The sequence below is a fragment of the Miniopterus schreibersii genome (assembly GCF_964146895.1).
Source record: "Miniopterus schreibersii genome assembly, chromosome: 2".
Lineage (NCBI taxonomy): Eukaryota > Metazoa > Chordata > Mammalia > Chiroptera > Miniopteridae > Miniopterus > Miniopterus schreibersii.
In genome coordinates this window covers 152,334,222-152,354,472 of record NC_138102.1, presented here as the reverse complement: position 1 = coordinate 152,354,472, position 20,251 = coordinate 152,334,222, and the positions used below count along the sequence as shown (strand labels likewise).

At 40.5% G+C, this 20,251-nt stretch overlaps 1 protein-coding gene across 5 annotated transcripts in view; it reads left to right on the top strand.

The window, feature by feature from the left end:
- The first annotated feature begins 1,441 nt into the window (after positions 1 to 1,441).
- The window catches only part of RESF1 (retroelement silencing factor 1), a 34,125-nt gene continuing 15,315 nt past the window's right edge, over positions 1,442 to 20,251 (top strand). For 2 of the 5 annotated variants that reach the window (XM_081127010.1, XM_081127006.1), the window contains exons 1-3: positions 1,462 to 1,555; positions 3,025 to 3,133; positions 20,035 to 20,095. The gene's annotated coding sequence lies outside the window, so the exon portion shown is untranslated. Of the gene's footprint in view, positions 1,556 to 3,024; positions 3,134 to 7,314; positions 7,449 to 20,034; positions 20,096 to 20,251 lie in introns of those variants that run through there. The other 3 variants (XM_081127007.1, XM_081127008.1, XM_081127009.1) reach the window with 3 other exon arrangements.

Sequence of the window (20,251 nt, the reverse complement as noted above, 5' to 3'; positions counted from 1 at the left end):
TTAATTCTGACGTGTCTTGCTATGGGCCTCTTTGGGTTCCTGTTGTTTGGGACTCTCTGTGCTTCCTGGACTTGTAAGTCTATTTCTTTTCCCAGGTAGGGGAAGTTTTCTGCCTTTTTTTTCCAAACAGGTTTTCAATTTCTTGCTCTCTGTCTTCACTTCCTGGTATCCCCACAATGCCAATGTTGGGCCACTTGAAGTTGTCCCAGAGGCTCCTTACACTATCTTCATATTTCTGGATTCTTTTTTCTTTTTGCTCTCCTGATAGGGTGGAGTAGGGATTCTATCAGAATTCCTGGCAACAAAACATCCTCTCCCTTGGGTTCATTTATGCTTGCTGACCTATGTGGCTTAGGTTCTGGAAAACCTTCTATCTGCTCTGCTCTAAGTTGTGTATTAATTTATGTAACTATCTCAACAATCCTATTAGGTAAATATTAGTGTTCCACTTGTTTTACAGATGAGGAAACTGGGCAGAGACAGGTTAAATGATTTTCCCAGGGTTGTATGTCTAGTGAGTGGCAGAGCCAAGAATTGAACCTCAAGGGCAAAGGAATATCCTGCTCCCCATATTGAAAGAACTAAACACCTCTGCCTTTTCTCATTCTTAGTCACTCAGACAGGATTCCCTTGTTTAAACTTCCTCCTATAGAAACCCTCCTATAGCCCTGCAGGGCATGGCTCAGTGCTTGGTTGAGCATTGACCTATGATCCAGGAGATCTCGGTTTGATTCCCAGTTAGGGCAAATGCCTGGGTTGGCGGCTTGATCCCCAGTAGGGGACCTGTGGGAGGCGGCCATTCAATGACTCTCATCATTGATGTTTCTGTCTCTCTCTCCCTTTCCCTCTCTGAAATCAATAAAGATATATTTAAAAAACAAACAAACAAAAACCCTCCTATAAAAAACGTCTAATAAAAAAAAGTGGAAAAGAAAAATAAAGGTCTATTTCCTTTTTTAAAATTTTTTTTGAGAGGTTCCTCTGCATTAATGGATGTTCTCCCTACTGCAATAGGCTGAGAAAACAAACAAAATGAACTTCTCCTTTTGCTTTACTTGGCACACTTTCACATGCTTTGTAGAAAGATTGCTGATCTTACAACTCCGACTCCCTGGTTCTGAGACCATCAGCAACAGCCAGAGAACTTGTTAGAAACTGACATTTCCAACCCCGCTTTAAACCTACTGATTTGGAGATTTTGCAGGTGATGTTCTTTAATCCCTTTTTAACAAGCCCCCACGGGCGCTTCTGATGCAAATTAAAGGAAGAGAACCCCCGCTCCAGAAGTTGTCACCCTCGGACAAGCGAATATGCTTTGCAGATATCCGCGCGACCCACGGGAGGGCGGCGGCTCCGTATCCGGGAGGCACTAGGACCGCGGGCGCGCCGGGCTCGCAGCCGCCTCCGAGCGCTCGGGGAGGAGCGCAGCGGTTCGCGGCGCGCGGTTTCGGTGCTGGTCCCGCCCCTGAAGGCGGACCCGAGTTGACTTAAACTCTGGCCCCCGGGAGGCCGTCTCGTCCTCCACTCGTACGCCGCCTAGGTGCCGTGCTGGTCGGTAAGTGTGGGACCTGGTACTCGGGTGTCCCGCAGGGCACTGGGCACCGCCCGCGGGCAGGGGCAGGGACAGGGGCAAGGGCAGGGCAGGGCGCGCGCCCGTCCGCCGGGCGCTTTTGTTCTGAGGCGGTGACCGAGCCGCCGGGGCTGCCGGTGCTGGGGCGGCTCCCGGCCTGGAGGTTCCCGCGGGCTCGCGCGCCCCCCGCCCCGCCCGAGGTCGGCCGGCCCGGCCCGCCCGTTGCCCTGCTCGCGGCGCTCGTGCGCCAGAGGCCGGCGGCGGACGCCCGCGGGAGCCCCGGGCACCGCCTCGCGGGTGGAGGTCGCGGGTAGCGCCCGCGAGTAAGCATTTTCTTAAACTGCTGGGCGGTTGGTTAGGTGGGGAGGTGTAAGAGCAGCTTTTGTTTCTAATTATTTCCTGTCGCTGGCGTGAAAAAAAAAAAAATCTTTGTTTTGCACTTACTATGTATCGAGCGTTCCCTTCCTCCCCACCCCCATTATTATGCTGTTCCTCCCGGAACGATCGGCCTGCGCGCCGACCGCGGGGCCCGAGGACGCCCCTGTGCCGGGGGTGTTTTCGTTCCTCGGCAGCAGTTCGTCCCCCGAGGCGTCTTAATGCACGTACGCAGGCCGGTTTGAGGTGTTCTTGAGGGACGCGGGCTCCCTCGGCACAAGTCCTTGGGGTCCCGAATTTCAGCAGCAGGCTTTCGGGGAATCGTTTCAGTGAAAACAATTTATTTGTAATACTGGCAGGGCCAGGCTTCAAGGTAAAGAGAACAGCAGGTGATGTTGCAGGAGCTTGGGGTGCATTTCAATTGGGCGGGTCGAAGAGCTTAATATGTTAGCTGTAAAACATTTAGATTTTATTCAGTATTAACACGCACGAATGTTTAGGTTTCAGTTTTGTTTTGTTTGTTTGTTTTTGTACAGTTGGATTCTCTTTTACTAATCTAATAAAGAAAATTGCTAAGGTACTTTTTAAAAAAATCCTCAGCAGAGGATATATTTCAATTGATTTTAGAGAGACATCGATGTGAGAGAGACATCCATCGCTTGCCTCCCCGGAATACCCCAACCGGGGAGGAAGCCAGGACCTAGCTGTGTGCCCTGACCGGAGGGAGCCCAGAACTTTTTGGTGTGAGGGAGGAAGCGCCAACCAACCCAGCCACGGGGCCAGGCAGAGTACTTTTGTTTGGGAATGAAACGATAGTAGTGGACCTGGAGAAGGGCACACGAATTGGAATTATAACTGGAAAAGTGAAAGGCAGTCTAGGTCAGACCTAGTTTTTATTTTCTTTGCACACTCTAGAATCCAAGAAACTTAGTATACTTTTCATGCAACCTTAAGTAACAGAGCTTTGCACAGCAGTGTCATATGAAATAAACAGAATAGCACGTACTTTTATTGTAAGTTTAATATAAATAAAGGTAGTATATAAATTTTATATTAAGTCATTAGTAATTATGTAGTAGTTTCTTGCTGTTACAGGACCAAAGAAGTAAACATTGTGGAGAGATACTGACATGATTGAAGAGAAATGGGAACAGGTACAACAATGAAAGAGTAACATCTTATTTACAGGTAAGTATGTCACCTCTAAGTAGCCTAATATATCTGCTATGGAACAAAATTATTAATTAAATGAATCTGCATTGTCTAAAAATTAAACTATAGGACACAATGGATTTGATGACAAAACTTAGAAATAATATGCTTGGCTTAGTATGGAGTATTCAGTTGTTCATCTTTGCAAGATATAGAAGAGATTCTTTATGGTGAGGTGACTGGTCCAAGTTAGTAAGGCTACTTAAAAATTATTCTTTTTATGCTGTTTCTTCTCCCCCCCCCCCCCCTTTTCTTATTTGATTGTTTTTATTTATTGTTTCTGGCACATGGTGTTGGGGGAAGACAGCACAGAGCACAACTCTGGGAGAGCCATTCCATGAGATACCAACCTATAAAAACAAAGTGATTATCTCCAGGGCCTTCATCTTATAAAAACCAAGTGTTAGGGAACCTTGCGTAATGGTTAAGACCACAGTTAAGGTCAGACTGCTGAGCTTCAGATCTTGGCTCTACCATTTTTACCACTTTTTTAATTTTTAAAATTTTTGTTGGTTTCAGAGAGAAAGGAAGAGAGGGAGAGAGAAACATCAATAGAGTCATTGATCGGCTGCCTCCTGCACGCCCCCTGCTGGGCATCAAGCCCTTATCCCTGGCATGTGCCCTCACCTGGAATCAAACCGCCATCTCCTGGATCATAGGTCTGTGCTTAACTGCTGAACCACATGGGCCAGGCCACTTTTACTGTCTGTACAGCCTTGGGAAAATATTTAACTTCTCTCAATTATCTGATCTGTAAAATGGGGATAACAGTAGTACCTACCTCATAGGATGGTTGTCATAATGTAGCACATTTTGAACAGCTCCTGGCACATGGTAAGTGCTCAATAAATTTTATCTGTTGTCATGTTACAGGAAATATATTTTATGGCCCAAGACAATATTAGGTAGTATACAAAATTTAGTTTGCTCATTTAAGCTCTGCATGAACTTACCAGCTTTGTGTGAAGTTTTCACTATAATTTTGTTGTAGGTTCTGTTTTTATAAGGAAGTACCAGACACAACTCTAGTTTTTACCTGCAGACTTATTTGAAATCATGAATACCTTCATTAAATTGTTCACCTGGGGCAAATTTGCCCCAAAGCTTTGTTTTCCCATATTCTGTGATATGCTGGAAGCTCGGTCTTAGACACAAAAGGAACATAAATGTTTAGAGAATTGATCTAGCTTACTGTTGTAGAAGACACTTATAAAGGTTAATTTCAGAATATTTTTTTGTTTAGCCAGGTCTTTTCCACCCCCCTCAACCTCTTCCCACTGGAGGCATACTGTGTGAAATAGACATAGCAAGCATTCAATATGAGATAAAGAGACAACAGTTTACCAACCCTGTTTATAGAAATGCAAGTTAAAATTTACTTTGTAGTAAGCCTTGTAAAGAAAGAAGTAGCCCTAGCCAGTTTGGCTCAGTGGTTAGAGCGTCGGCCCAAGGACTGAAGCTTCCAGAGTTCGATTCCAACCAAGGACACCTACCTTGGTTGCAGGCTCCATCCCTGGCCCCAGTCAGTGCGTGTCCACATCGATGTTTCTCCCCCTCCCACGTCGAAAAGCAGTGGAAAAAAATATTCTTGGGTGAGGATTAAAAAAAAGAAAAAGAAGTAATCATGTGGACCTTGAAGAATTCTAAGGGCTTTGTTGGGAGGCAGCTATGTAGTTTATTCTTAATACCCTAAGTGTGCTTGTAAATTGAAGAACAATGTTGTTGGCCTGTTGAAGTGAATGTCTCGTGAGACATTGCTAATAGTTGTAATGATTGCGGAGATTTAATGACAGTCACTAAGGTTCTCTTGTGATGTATTAAATTGCGAGACTATTTGTAAATAAAATTTTTAACTTGTGGTTAAAATTGCAAACTTGCAAGGAATTATATTGTATACTTAAGTTTTAAGAAATAGAAGTTATAAGCAGATTACTGTTTTTTAAGCCCCCAAAGAACATTTATCGTATCACATAATTTAAAGGTTATGTAGCTCAGCCTTCAGGTTTGGCTTGATCCAGGATCTGAATCGGAAATAAACTTTTAAAGACTTGGGAGACACTATCTTTGAGCTCTGCTTCAGCATTGACTATTCGAGGCACACCTCCCTTTCTTGGTTGGCCCCAGTATCTAGGTATATATCTGTCTATGAAAGAATGTCCAAACCTATAGAAAAATTTTATAAGTTTATTTGAGCCTAACTGAGGACATATATAGAAACAGATCTCAACAGACTGAGAAAATATGCTGGAGAATGGCAGTTTTGCAGTTCTTTTTATGCATTTGGAATTAGGAAAGAAAAAAGGATTACATGAAATTAATTGGCTGTAGATTATGGAAGCTGGAGAAAGCAAGGGGGGGGGATTCACTGATTGGATAAAAAGTAAATTGGAGAGATACATACATTTCTGGGTACAGGTTGTTAACATTTACAGTGAATAGGTATGGTATATAGATAAGATCATACACTCCCTTGAGGGAGGCTGTGCCTCCCCGGGGTCTGGAAAAGATTGCTCTGGCATTTCAAAGGTGTGTTGCCTTAGGTGCACCAGAACAATGGACAGGGCTTGCGTAAAGGAAGGATAAACCTTTTACTAAGGAAGTCATAGGCCTGGGGAAACAACCACCTGCCCAGTTAGGCATTTATGATGCAATCACCTGTGAGGTTACCTTGGTCACTGAGCTCGTCACATATCCAGTCAGCTTCAACTTGCACAGATCATACCTTTTGTCTGCTTGCTCAACCAAAAGTTCAAATTCCATTGGCCCTCCTTGGGTCATGTGCATGTCTGCTAATAACGGGAAGGTGCTCTTTGGTTTTTTGGTTTTGGTTGTTTTTTAAACTGGCTTAGATATATAATTCATATACCATATTCATGTAGACCAGTTAACCCATTTACAGTGTGCAGTGGTTTTAAGTATATTCATATATTTGAATATTTGTGTAATCATCACCTCGATGAATTTTGGAATATGTTCTCTACCCCAAAAAGAATCTTCATACTCATTTGCAGTCACTTCTTATTCTTCTCCAACCTACCCCCCCCCCCCGCAACTATTAATCTAGTTTCTGTTTCTACATTTGTGTATTCTGAACATTTCATATAGCTGAAATCATATGTGGTCTTTTGTTACTCTTCTCTCACCTAGCACAGTATTTTCAAGGTTCATCCATGTTGGTGCATATATGTACATCATTCCTTTTTATTGCCAAATGTTACGTTGTGTGGATATGCCACGTTTTGTTTTTATCCTTTCATGTTAATAGACATTGTGGTGTTTCTACTTTTGGGCTACTATGAATAATGCTGCTATGAGTATTCATGTACAAGTGTTTGTATAGACATTTTCAGTTCTCTTGGGTGGAATTACTCTGTCACATGGTAACTATATTTTACCTTTAGAGAAACTGCCAGACTATTATTCAAAGTAGGTGAACCATTTCTATTTCTCAGCAGCAGTACATGAGTTCCAGTTTGTCCACATCCATACCAACACTTTTTAATTATAGCCATCATAGTGAGCAAGAAGTGGTATCTCATTGTGGCTTTTAAAAAAAAATTTTTTTTTTTAATTTCAGAGAGACGAAAGGAGAGGGAGAGAAAGATAGACACATCCATGATCGGCTGCCTCCTACAGGCCCCCTACAGGGGGATCAAACCCGAAACCTGGGCATGTGCCCTGACGGAATCAAACCAGCAACCTCCTGGTGCATGGGTCAACATTCAGTCACTGAGCCACACCAGCGGGCTCATTGTGGGTTTTGGTTGCATTTCCCTGACAATTGATGATGTTGAGCATCCTATTAGCTATTTCTGTATCTGTTCTGGAAAAAGTAGCTATTCAAAACCTTTACGGACTTTTTAAATTTGAATTGTCTTTGTATTGTTGAGTTGTAAGAGTTTATGTATTCTGGATTCTCATTCCACTGGTGACCATAAACGTGAAGGTTTTATTTGGTTTCTATTCCATTGATCAATGTCTATCCTGTGTGAGTACCACGTGATCTTGTTTACTATAGTTTTGTAGTGTTAAAAAATAAATAAATTTGAAGATATAATTGACTTTATTGAACAGATCCCGTCTAGTCTAGTAAATAGAGAGGTGCTCCAGGAAGTTGTAGAAAATTAGTATAATAATATTGCATGTTGCCCTGGCAGGTTTGGCTCAGTGGTTGGAGCATCGGCAGTGGACGGAAAGGTCCCAGGGTTTGATTCTGGCCAAGAGCACTTACCTCAATTGCAGGCTCCATCCTCGGCCCTGTCGAGGGGGCTTTGGGAGGCAACCGATCAATGTATGTATGTCTCTCTTCCCCCTTCCTTCCAGTCTCTGAAAAAGCAATGGGAAAAATACCTTTGGGTGAGGAATGAAAAATAAATTTAAAAAAGTCTTTTAAATAATGTTGCATGTCAGTATAATAGAAAAATTAAATAAGTGGAAGATGGGAAGGATTTTTATAGGAAACTGGTTGGGGCAAGAAAGTTATTAACGAAAGGAAGGATTGTTTCCGGCAAGATCACCTGACTTCGGGGGAAGGGCTGCAGGGGTCTTTTCAGGCAGATTATCTCACTAATTGTGATCAAGAAATTCCACTCCCATGACGGTCTGAAACTGCAGTTAAGTCTTGCTTTGCTGTCTTGGGGGCAACTGACCTCACATTTAGCCTGTTAATTCTTTTTCTTTAACAGGACTAGTCAGTTTTGAAATTGGAAAGTATGAGTCCTCCAACTTTATTCTTTTTCAAATTGAATGTTAGGATCAGGTTCTCATTGCCTGCAAAGAAATCTGGATTTTGGTAAGGATTGCACTGAATCTTCACATTAGTCTCCAATCTATGAATGTGAATTTTTTCCCCCCAGTTATTTAGGTCTTCAATTTCTTTTGGCGATGTTTTATAATATTCAGAGTATAAGGGGGTTTTTTTTTGTATTTTTTTTTTTTTTTTAAATATATCTTTATTGATTTCAGAGAGAAGAAGGGAGAGGGAGAGAGAGAGAAACATCAGTGATGAGGGAGTTGTCATTAACTGGCTGCCTCCTGCACTCCCCCGACTAGGGATGGAGCCTGCAACCTGGGCATGTGCCTTGACGGGGAATCGAACCTCTATCTCCTGGATCCTATGTCGATGCTCAACCACTGAGCCATGCCCAGCTGGGCCAGAGTATAAAGTTTTTACTTTTGTTAAATTTATTTGAAAGTTCCTATTCTTTTTGATGTTGCTGTAAATGGAATTTTTTCTTGATTAAATGTTTTATAGAAATGCATTTGGTTTTTGTATATTGAGCTTGTATTAGACAACCTAGCCAGACTAACTTGTTCTATTAGTTTTTTAATTGGATTCCTTAACAGTTTTCTTACCTGCAAGGTGATGTCTTCTGCAAGTAGAGATAGTCTTACTTTTTCACTTCCATTCTGGATGTCTTTTATTTTTCTTTTTCTCTTCTACCTGCCGTGGTTAGAACCTCTGGTACAGTGTGAAGGGAAGTGCCAAGAATGGACGTCATTGCCCTCTTCTCTCCCAGAGGGAAAGCATTCAGTCTTTCACCACAAAGTGTGTCAGCGCTGGTTTTTTTGTAGATACCTCTTATCAAGTTGAGGCATCTCCTAGCATGCCGCTGTCTCCAGATTTCCTTCTAGTTCTAGTTTCAGTGTTTTTATCATGAAAGGGTGTTGGATTTTAAGATGCATTTAATTTCAGTCACATTAGATCTTTATCTGCTGAGCTGATCATGTGATTTGTCCTTTATTCTATTGATAGGTTACATAATGTTGATTTTTTTGTTTTGTTTTTTGTTTTAAATTTTGAACCAGTCTTGCATTTCTGAGAGAAGTCCTCCTTGGTCTGGGCATGTTTGTTTTCTGCTGTATTTTGTTTCTTAGTGATTTGTTGAGGATTTTTGCACATGTATTTGTAACAAATTAGTCTGTGGTTTTATTCTTTTCTGTGATTAGTCTGTGATTTCTTTTCTGGTTTTGGTATGATGGTAATACTGGCTTCATAGAATTGAGTTAGTTGGGAAGTATTCCCTCCTATTTTATGTTTTAGAAGAGTTTGTAGAATTGGTTTTTAAATATTCATTTTAGAGAGAGGGGAAGGGAGGGAGAGGGATAGAGAGATAGAAACGTCAGTGGGAGAGGGACATTGATGGCTGCCTTCTGCACACCCCCTACTGGGGATCAAGCCGGAAACCCAGGCATGTGCCCTGACCTGGAATTGATCTGGTGACCTCCTGGTTCATAGGTCAACACTCAGCCATTGAACCATGCCCGCCAGGCTAGAATTGTTTTTTTGTGTGTTGTTTTTTTTTGTATTTTTAAAAATATATCTTTATTGATTTCAGAGAGAGGAAGGGAGAGGGAGAGAGAGAGAGAGAGAAACATCAATGATGAGGGAGTCATTGATCGGCTGCAGCCCACAACCCAGGCATGTGCCCTGACCGGGAATCGAACCCTGATCACCTGGATCCTAGGTCGATGCTCAACCGCTGAGCCACGCCAGGCTAGGCTAGAATTGGTTTTAAATCTTTAAATTTTTGGTATGATTCACCAGAATGCCATCTAGGATTAACCATTTTTTTCTGGGTAGTTTTTGTTACTAATGCAATCTCTTTATAGTTCTGTTTAGATTTTCTGAGTCTTCTTGAGTCAGTTTTTGTTAATATGTCTTTTTGAGCTCTTTTGGGGGTTTTGCACACAATTCACTGTGTGGGTGGGGGTGGGGGATTACCAACAACCACCAGTTCTCTGTGGGCAGATTGAGGACTCAGTCCCACAAAACCGGCTTCCTCACCCTTCAGACGCCAGTGTTGTTACCTGTGCTTCTGACCCACTGGCTACAGATTGGAGGTTCCCATGACCGCCTGCTTGGACTTCAGTGCTAGTTGAAAGTCCAGGTTGTTACTTGTACTTCCAACTGGCTGACTAACTATAGATTTATAGAGGTTTTCAAGACCACCCTTTCCTTGCCCGGCTGGTGTGGCTCAGTAGTTGAGTGAATCAAGAGATCACCAATTTGATTCTTTTTTTTTTTTTTAAAGGTTTTTTATTTTATTTTATTTTTTAAAATATATCTTTATCGATTTCAGAGAGAGGGAAGGAGAGGAAGAGGGAGAGATAGAAACATCAATGATGAGAGAGTCATTGATCGAGCCCACAACCAGGGCATATGCCCTGACCGGGAATCGAACCCTGATCACCTGGATCCTAGGTCGATGCTCAACCGCCGAGCCACGCCCATCCGGGCAATTTGATTCTTGGTCAGTGCACATGCCTGGGTTGCTGGCCGATCCCCAGTAGGGGGTGTGAAGAGGCAGCCGATCAGTGATGTTTCTCTCTCATCAATGTTTCTGTCTCTCTATTCCTTTCCCTTCCTCTCTCTCTAAATATCAATAAAACATTTAAAAAGAAAAAAGACCCCCTTCCTCAGATTCAATTAATTTGCTTAGGATGCCTCACTGAACTCAAACATTTTACTTACTCTATTATTGTTTTAATGCAAAGGATAAGAATCAGCAGCCAGATGGAAGAGTTGCATAGAGTGAGTTATGTGGGAAGGGGCTTTCATGCGCTCTCCTCGCATGCCACTCTCCCCAGATTTCCATGTGTTCACCAACGCTGAAGCTCTCTGAACCTTTTGTTGTTTTTATAGACGCTTTATTATATATTCATGATTGATTAAATGAAGATACCTTTATTAGTCTCATCACTTAGGAAAATCCAAGGGTTTTAGGAGCTCTGTGCCAGAAACAGGCATGAAGACAAAATTTGGTAAATCTAAACGTCTGTGAAATTATAAAACCAGTTTTATCATACGTTAATTGGTATAAAGAAGAGTTACGTTTCTAAGATAACATCAATGTTATAACAAAACTGTTTTTTGAGGATCTGCTGTATGTATTTTGTAATATAAATTATAATATTACGGGGGTTTGTTCTTTTTATCCAAATTATTAAACATATTGGTATACAGTTATTCATAGTATTTTTTTAAATGTAACGTTGGTAGTAATGTCCCTATTTCATTGCTGATTTTAGTAATTTAAGCATGTGTTTTTCCTTGGTCAGTCTAGCTAAAGGTTTATCAATTTCCTTGATCTTTTCAAAGACTCAGCTTGTGGTTTTGAGCCTTCTCTCTATTTTTGTATTCTCTTGGCGAAACTTTATGACAGCAAAGGATATACTATAGAATGAACAGGAAAAAATATGCACAGGCAAATTCCGTAGAGGTCAGGTGTGTGCTTCCAGCTTCTTCATGAGAACTGCGTGGACATGCTTTTTCTGCAGCTTCAGACTGCAGGGACACATGGACTCAAGAAGAATTTATATACATTAAAAACTTCAGGACGCCAAAGAACATTTGTTTATGTAGGTTATAACAATATTTACTACATTAGAAACTAAAACTGAGAAATTTTTAAAAATTATTTTATTTAAAGGTATAATAAATCCTTACATGTTTAACATAAATATTTTCCAAAAACAGTAGTGAGCCCTAGCTGGTTTGGCTCAGTGGTTAGAGCATTGGTCCTCGGATGAAGGGTCTCAGGTTCAATTCCCGGTCAAGGGCACATACCTCTGTTGCAGGCTTGATTCCTGGCCCCAGGTAGGGTGCATGCAGGAGGCAGTTGCTGTGTCTCTCATCAATGTTTCTCCTCCCGCTCCCCCCAATTCTCTCTGAAAATTTAGAAAAAATATCCTTGGGTGAGGATTAAAAAAGAGTAGCATGGTTTGATTGGATTGTCCTCTGCTTTTTGCCACTTTTAGTTTTAGTTGAATTAGTTAAAAGTGTTTATTGGGTGATAGGCATTCATCTCATGTAGGTGACTTATTCACTATGGCTCTAAAGATTCACTGCCACAATTTCTCAGTTTTTACATTTTTTTCCCTACATGACCATATCATTGGGCAAAATGTGTTGTGGCTAGGGTGGCTTGGAGCATGGAATCAGTCAGTTTCACAGTTGAGTGATTGCTATCCCTTCTCGCTGAGCAAAACTTGCATAGCTTCCCTGTGTTTGCTGGTGAAGGAGACAATAGACCCGGGGTAAAGTGGTGAGAGTGGAAACATTAACCTAATTTACCCAGGCTATTGTCATCATCCTCAACATAACTGCTGGCCAATGGGAGATCTTAATTCAAGGACACTTAGAAACATTCAGCAGTTGCTGACTTAGGGAGTGGATGTCCTTGGGAGTTGTGTCCTTGTGCGAAGACCTGAATACCTCATCCTGTTAGTCACAATTTCCTGATTAAGGGAAAACAGAACACTTTTTTTTTTTTTAATCCTTACTCGAGGATATTTTTTCCTTTGAGTTTTAGAGAGTGGGAGGGAGGAGGGGAGGGAGGGAGAGAAAAATATCAATGTGAGAGAGACACATTGATTGCCTCCTGCACCTGCCCCAACCAGGGTGGGGATCGAACCTGCAACCCTTAACGGGAATCCAACCCGAGACCCTTCGGTGCATGGACTGACACACTACCACTGAGCCAGATTGGCCAGGACAGCAGAACACTCTTGTATGTATTTCCTAGGCAATAATTATGGCTGAATTTAACTGATTGCTGGATCTGTCATCCCTTACCTGATCCTGCTGACAAGAAGGTTAAATTCTGTCCCACAGGACTCTTCTGGTACTTGAGGTCCCCTTGCATCATTAATCTCAACCTTCAGTTTTATAAAGTCTGGTTATTAACCCATTCCAAAAATGCCTGTATTGAGGTTCTTGCAACCCTCTCAACAGAACCTGAGACAACCAGAGTAAACACTGGAATGTGGTCTATAATGACGGGTAACTTAACAGGGAATAACAGTTTTATCAGATTTCTCTTCAGAGGCATTTCAGCCTATTTTATGGTAACTAGTCAGTTTTACTAAAATAATCTTTCTACCTCAGGAGGCACAAAATTTGCTCACTCCTATTTTATACGTGATACTTACACTCCTAACACAGTTTGTATCCCAAGAGAATACTGCATCTTATGCAGGTTATACTTGCCTGGTAAACACTAATCCTGTACTTGAGGCAGTTGTCGGAGATTTTTAAATATTTGAGACCTAATGGATCATGCTTCCCTGAGGTGGGAACCTAGAGGCCTCTAAAATGAGTTGTTAGGGAGAACTCCAAAGAAGGATAACTGACTTCTTCATGTGTACTCTCCTATCTTTAATTCCCACCTTAGGGAATAACAGCTAGAAAAGGTGGCGAACTACAGTGGACCCTTGAACAACATGAGTGTAAACTGGAGATCCACTCATACATGGATTTCTTTTTCAATAAATGCGTATAGTACTGTAACTTTGTTGTAAGAGTAGAGTATCTCATACAATACAACATACAAAATATGTGTTAATTGTTTATTAGTAAGGGTTTCAGTCAACAGTAGTAGACTATTGGTAGTTAAGGTTTTAGAGAGTTATACTTGGATTTCCAACTGCGGGGAGTGGGGGGCAGGGGGTTAGTCTGTGCCCCTAACCTCTGTGTTGTTCAAGGGTTACCTGTAGCGCACACTTTCTAGCCTTAATGGTAGTTGCATTACTCTGAACCTCCTGCTAGCCTCCTCCTGGGATATAGTGATTGCCAGCACCCCATGCTGTACCTGGAGTAATCAATCAGGAAAAGTAGAGCAGTTTACTTCTCCCTCCCGTTTTTCGTGTGGCTCTCACTGGTGAACCTGGATGATATCTAGGACGAATTTAGCTAGCGGGAGCCTGGTTGTGGCCCGACCTCCACAAAGGCCTGATCACCCTGCTGGGAGTCAAAGTCTGCTCATTCTTTCTAGTGTTGCTTAGGAGAAGGTACACAATTAATTAGAGTATCTGATTGAGTGGCATGTGAATCTGAAGAGAATTTGTAGCTGGATATGTGAAAGATTGGAGAGTAGAGTTGTAGGCGAACATCTTCACCATGTTGCCCCAATGACCTGTCTTCCCATGGGCCTGCACAGTTAATCTTGGCCTGACCAACACCCTGCAAGTCCTCCCAGAACAAATGTTGATACACAGCCTTGTGAGAAATAGCCACAAAGTTGTTCCTTGTGTGCCTCCCTTGTTCCCCTTGAGCACAGGATTTTACCATCTCTCTTCCCCTGTGGGGTATAGTTGCAGGCTATAAAATGGCTACAGTTGGCTTCTTAACTGTTCTCTTCTGCCTCAGACCTTCTTGGACTGGGGACACCGATGTTGGTTTTGCTATTTTAGTAAGTTATAAATTGTATGTGAATCCCTTTGGGCTTGCCTCCTTTCTATCTATGTGGCAGTATGGGGAACCAGCTTTACAGTTATGAGAGTAGTACTTCTAGCCCTGCTGGCCATGGTGCTACTGCTTAGGGAAGACTACTTAACTTCATTTATTGTGACAATTAAATATGAGAATGTATTTAGAGCATTTGGGACTATTCTTGGCATATAGTAAATTATCAAATGTTAGCTATTATTACTTATAAAGTTGTTTATGAATAATAGTGTTGTATTATAAATAATGTAAAATTTAGAATATTCTCTTGCTCAGCCAGCATGGCTCAGTGGTTGAGCATGGACCTGTGAATTAGGAGTTCACAGTTGTATTCCTGGTCAGGGCACATGTCCGGGTTGTGGGCTTGTTCCCTGTAAGGGTGTGCCGGAGGCAGCTGATTAGTGAGTCTCTCTCATTGATGTTTCTATTGTTTTCTCCCTCTCCTTTCCTCTCTCTGAAATCAATGAAAGTATATTTAAAAATATATATATATATATTTAAAAGTAGAATATTCTTCAAAGCCTATTTAAAGGACTGATAACCTAATTTCTCCTTTCACTAAGGATACAAAAACCCAGAGGCAGAATAGGTTCAATAAATCAGTACTTTTGGAATTCCTGAAAAGTGGCTTTTATACTAGAGCGTTGGTGTTTGTGGTTTTATTGATTTTTTTTTTTATATAGAAGTATCTAGAGCTTTTTCCAATACAAATTAGTTTTTTAATGAAAAATGCTGGCTTTCCTCAATGTAACCACATCAGTAGACACTCTCCAAATAAACTTTGGCTTGTCGAACACATCAGAGGTGGAACTTACAAAGCCATAATGGAGAATTTCAATGAAAATGCCATAACAGATTTGTTTGTGTGTTTCTTCAGTTGAGAAGAGTATTGTATCATGTGTATATACACACATATTTATAAGTGTGTTATGTGTATATATACATATACATATATATACACATTGATATGTTTTTTTAAGACGGTACTGAAATACAAATGAAGTGGTTGGCATAGATGTGAATGAAGGGAGAGGTGGGACTTTTTCCATCTAAATTAAAATAAGCACATCTCTTTAATTACAGATAATGTTTATTTATTCAACAAACATTTATTGAAGCCTGTTAATACTGTCTAGATATGCATCTTTGTGTGTGTTGTACCAAGAGTCTTTTTCATGCCTATCACCTTGGCTATTCTTAAGCTCTTTCACTCTAATAGTGTTCTAGTTTCTTTGATAAAATAATGGTTGCACTTGTATATAAAACAATTCTTGATGTGGCACAATTTGCCCTTTCATGTTTTATTTCTTAATATTTTATCTTACCTATAGCAGACCTGCTGTGGCCAATCATAATATATATATAATAGATCCATTTTCATAGAGTTCTTTCTGTTCCTGAGTGTATAGACTCATGCATGTGTGTTTAAGATAGATATTACTGTTGATTATTCCTCAAGGGTATGACTTTAAGTTATTTTTTACTTTGTAATAATAAGGCTGACCTAGAAATAAAGGAAGCTGTCAGGTTGACAGTTTTTCAACTAAACCACATCCTTTGCTTTGCATGGATATAAAATATTTTAAAATGAAAAAAAAAATTTCACAAATCTTTTCTTAACCTTAGTGAGGTCTTAATGAAATTTTTATGTGAAAAGTCTACGTGTATTATTAGATTTATAGTAGATTTAGTCTCCATTTATAGTAGCTACTCACTTCCTTTGTTTTTCCTGCTTCACAAATTAATTTGAATTCTGCAGTTCACAGCTTGCTATTCACAACTTCCTATATTTTGGTCTTTAGTGACTTGTTTTATTTCCAGTTTTCTCACAGGAAGTAAGAATAATAATATGCAAGATTAAAATCCTGAAATTGTCAGACCTAAGGATAGACTTTGTCTATTTCAAGGATGCAGGATTGTTTTTAAAATAAAAATTTAAATACTTTTTATGGTGACATACAGGAAAACACCATGGATTCTCTCTTGGAATAGGAGTATATAAATTACACCTCTCAATTTTCCCTCTTTGGACCATAGCACTTTATCAGTGTGAACTCGCAAGAGCTGCTTGCCTCCCAGTGAGGGACTACCACATCTTATCAGCATTAACATATTAGTATTGCCTATTCTGTTATCTGTAAAACCTACAGCCAGATAGGTGGGGTTAGTAGAGCCAAACTTTGTGCAGGCAATGTCTAGGATTATCATTTAAGGTTCTCTAATTTGCCTATAGCCAGTAAAAGCAAGGATGTTCCTAGGAGAATTCTCTACAGCAGAATATAGGAATTCAGTGCTTTGCTGGTTTGATGGCACCTGCTCCCATTGCTGGGTTGCTTGTTGACCCTTTCACCACTTGGAAGAGTACTTGGACTATTGAATCCAGCCCACAGTAACTGCCAGAGAGGATAGAGCCTTAAACCTACAAGGCAACCAACGGGCAATGAATTACTCACTGACGTATAACTTGAGGTACTAGAGTTGTTTTTTAACCTCCATTGGAAATGAATGTGGGAATATATGTGTTCACAACTTCTATTTTCTTACTGATTTTTCTGTCCATTTGTTGAAAGCGGAGAATTGAAATTTTTGACACTATGAATTGCTGATTTCTCCCTTGTTTGTGTTTTTGTTTTTGTTTTTTTCTTAACCCTCATCCGAGGATACTTTTTCCATTGATTTTTAGAGAGTGGAGGGGAGTGGGGAGGGGGAGAGAAAGAGAGAAACATCTCTGTGAGAGACACACATCAATTGGTTGCCTCCTGCACATGCCCTAACCCTGAGCCACTCAGGCCAGGGCATTCTTGTTTATGTTTTTGCTTCTTGTATTTTAATGTTCTGTTAGGTGCACATGTGTTTATAATTGTTATAGTTTCTTGGTGCCTTGATCCTGGTATGTCCCTCTTTATCTCTAATAACATTTTTTTGTTTTATTCTGTTTTGTCTGATTAATAGAGTTCCTCTGTTTTTCTTGTGGCTGCAGTTTGACTATCTTTTTCTCTCCTTTGAATTTCAGTTTGTATCGTTGGATCTAAAGTGTGGCTATTGGAGACAGCATATAGTTAGTTTTTAAAATGGAGCCTGGCCCTGGCTGGGTGGCTCAGTTTGTTGGAGTGTTGTCCCGTATACTGATAGGTTGTGGGTTTGATTCCCATTCAGGGCATAGACCCTTGTTGGAGGTTCGATCCCCAGTTGGTGTTTATATGGGAGGCAACCAGTGTTTCTTTTTCACATCCATTTTCTCTCCCTTCCTCTCTGTAGAATCAGTTTTTAAAAAAACATATCCTTGGGTCGAGGATTAAATAAATAAATGTAGCCTGACATTTAGTATCTTTTTAAAAAAAATTTAACTTACTGATTTGAGAGAGAGAAATATTGATTTGATGTTTCACCTATTTATGCATTTATTGGTTGCTGCTTGTATGTGCCCTGATAGGGGATCGAACTTGTAACTTTGGAACATTGAGACGACACTCTGACCAACTGAGCATCCTAGCCAGGGTATTCACTATCATTTGGATTGTTTAAGCCATTCACATTTAGTGTTATAAATAACCTAGTTGGATTTATATCTGCTGCTGTTATTTTTCTTTTTTCTTATATATTTTTGTTCCACCCTTATTGTCGAGCTACTTCTCATTGTTTCACAAGATGCTAATTGTAATGTCAATTATAATTCAGATTAAAGGGGAAAATAATGTTTTGGTGATAACCTACTCTGTTAGGCATGGTGCTGATACTTTTATTTATTTTTATTTATTTTAAATCCTCACCCGATGATACTTTTTCTATTGCTTTTCAGAGAGAGTGGAATGGGGGGCGGGGAGAGAAACATTGATGTGAGAGAGACACATTGATTAGTTGCCTCCCACACTTGCCCTGACCAGGCCGGGAATTGAGCCTGAAACCAAGGTACGTGCCTTTGGCTGGAATCGAACTCAGGACCCTTCAGTCTGTGGGCCGGTGCTCTAACCACTGAGCCGACCTGGCCAGGGCTATTTAAATTTTTTTTAAATCGTCTAAAATTTTTTTCAATTATAGCTGACATATGTTGTTATATTAGTTACAGGTGTATACCCCGGTGATTAGACATTATATAACTTACTAAGTGATCATCCGGATAAGCACCCATCTGACACGATACATTAGAATGTTATTGACTATTCTTTCCCTATGCAGTACTTTGTATCCCCATGACTATTCTATAACCAGTTTGTACTTCTTAACCCCTTCACCTTTTTCACCCATCCCCCTGCAGCCTGGCAGCCATCAAAATGTTCTCTGTATCTGAGTTTGTTTCTGTTCTGCTTCTTCATTTATTTGGTTTTTTTAGATTCGATTGTTGATACATGTATTTATTGCCATTTTGTTGTTCATATATATATTTATATATATATATGTTTTCCTTCTTAAAGAAAGCCCTTTAACATTTCATATAATACTGGTTTGGTGGTGATGAGCAACGTTAGCTTTTTCTTGTCTATGAAGCTCTTTATCTAGCCTTCAATTTTAAATGGTAGCTTTGGTGGGTAGAGTAATCTTGGTTTTAGGTCATTGCTTTTCATCACTTTGAATATTTCTTGCCAATCTCTTCTGGCCTGCAGTGTTTCTGAGAAATTAGCTGAGATTCTTATGGGAGCTCCCTTGTAGGTAACTAACTGCTTTTCTTTTACTGCTTTTTTTGCATTTTAATTATGATGTGTCTTGATGTGGGCCTATTTGGGTTCATCTTGTTTGGGACACTGCACTTTCTGGTCTTGTCTTTCCTTCACCAGGTTAGGGAAGTTTTCCGTCATTTTTAAAAATAGGTTTTTAGTTCGTGTTTCTATATGACAAGATCTATATATTGCTCTGTGTGCCCAACACCATACTTTAAGACCCCCTTCGCCCCCACTCTCTCACCCCCTTCCCTCTGGCAGCCACCACACTGCTGTGTGTGTCCACGAGTTTCAGCTTTATATCCCACATATGAGTGAAATCGTATGGCTCTTAGCTTTTTCTGGCTGACTTGTTTCACTTAGCATAATATTCTCAAGGTCCATTCATGTTGCAAATGGCAGTGTTTCATCCTTTTCTATGGCTGAGTAGTATTCCATCCATGGACATGTGCCACATCATCTTGATCCACTCCTCTATCGCAAGATGCTTTGGTTGTTTCCATGTCTTGGCCACCGTGAATATTGCTGCAGTGAACATAGGGGTGCATATATCTTTGCGAATGTTTTTGAGTTATGTTTTTTAAATACTGGCTGCCCTAGAGTCTGTGTGTATATGCATACACCCACGTGTGTGAGTGACCTAATTCAATGGAGACAGGTTGATACCTGGAATAAAAGAGAGGGGGAAGTAGGATTTTAAATTCAGAGATTTGATAGGTCGGTTACGTCACTGTAAATGCAGATTACAAGGATGCACGTTTCATAGATTTGATGGGGGTATCTTGACATGTTCTGAATAAGGGAAGCTTGTGTGTAGTTTGGACTGACTGGGGACAAGGGAGGAGAGAAGAGGTCTTAGACAATAAAATTATTTTCAGTATAAATAAGTTTCAATAAAATAAAGTAGAATTATTGGTCATTGTTCAACTTGATATTTATGTTCACGAAGTAAAATTAGTCTGCTGACATGTGATTTTTTTTTTTTTTCCCTCCAGAAAACTGGCTGCTCCTGTGCAGAGGAGATTCATATGTTCAACCTTAGCTGGGGTTTGTCAGGTGAGTGCCACTGTTGTCACAGGTGAGGGTTGATAAAAGGGGGTAGGCAGGGTGGAGATTCTGGGCCTAAAGGATTTAATTTCACAAGAGAAATTAAAATGATAGACTGGAAATCTGTCTGTGGTAATACCCATTATCTCAAAAGGTCTAAAAGTG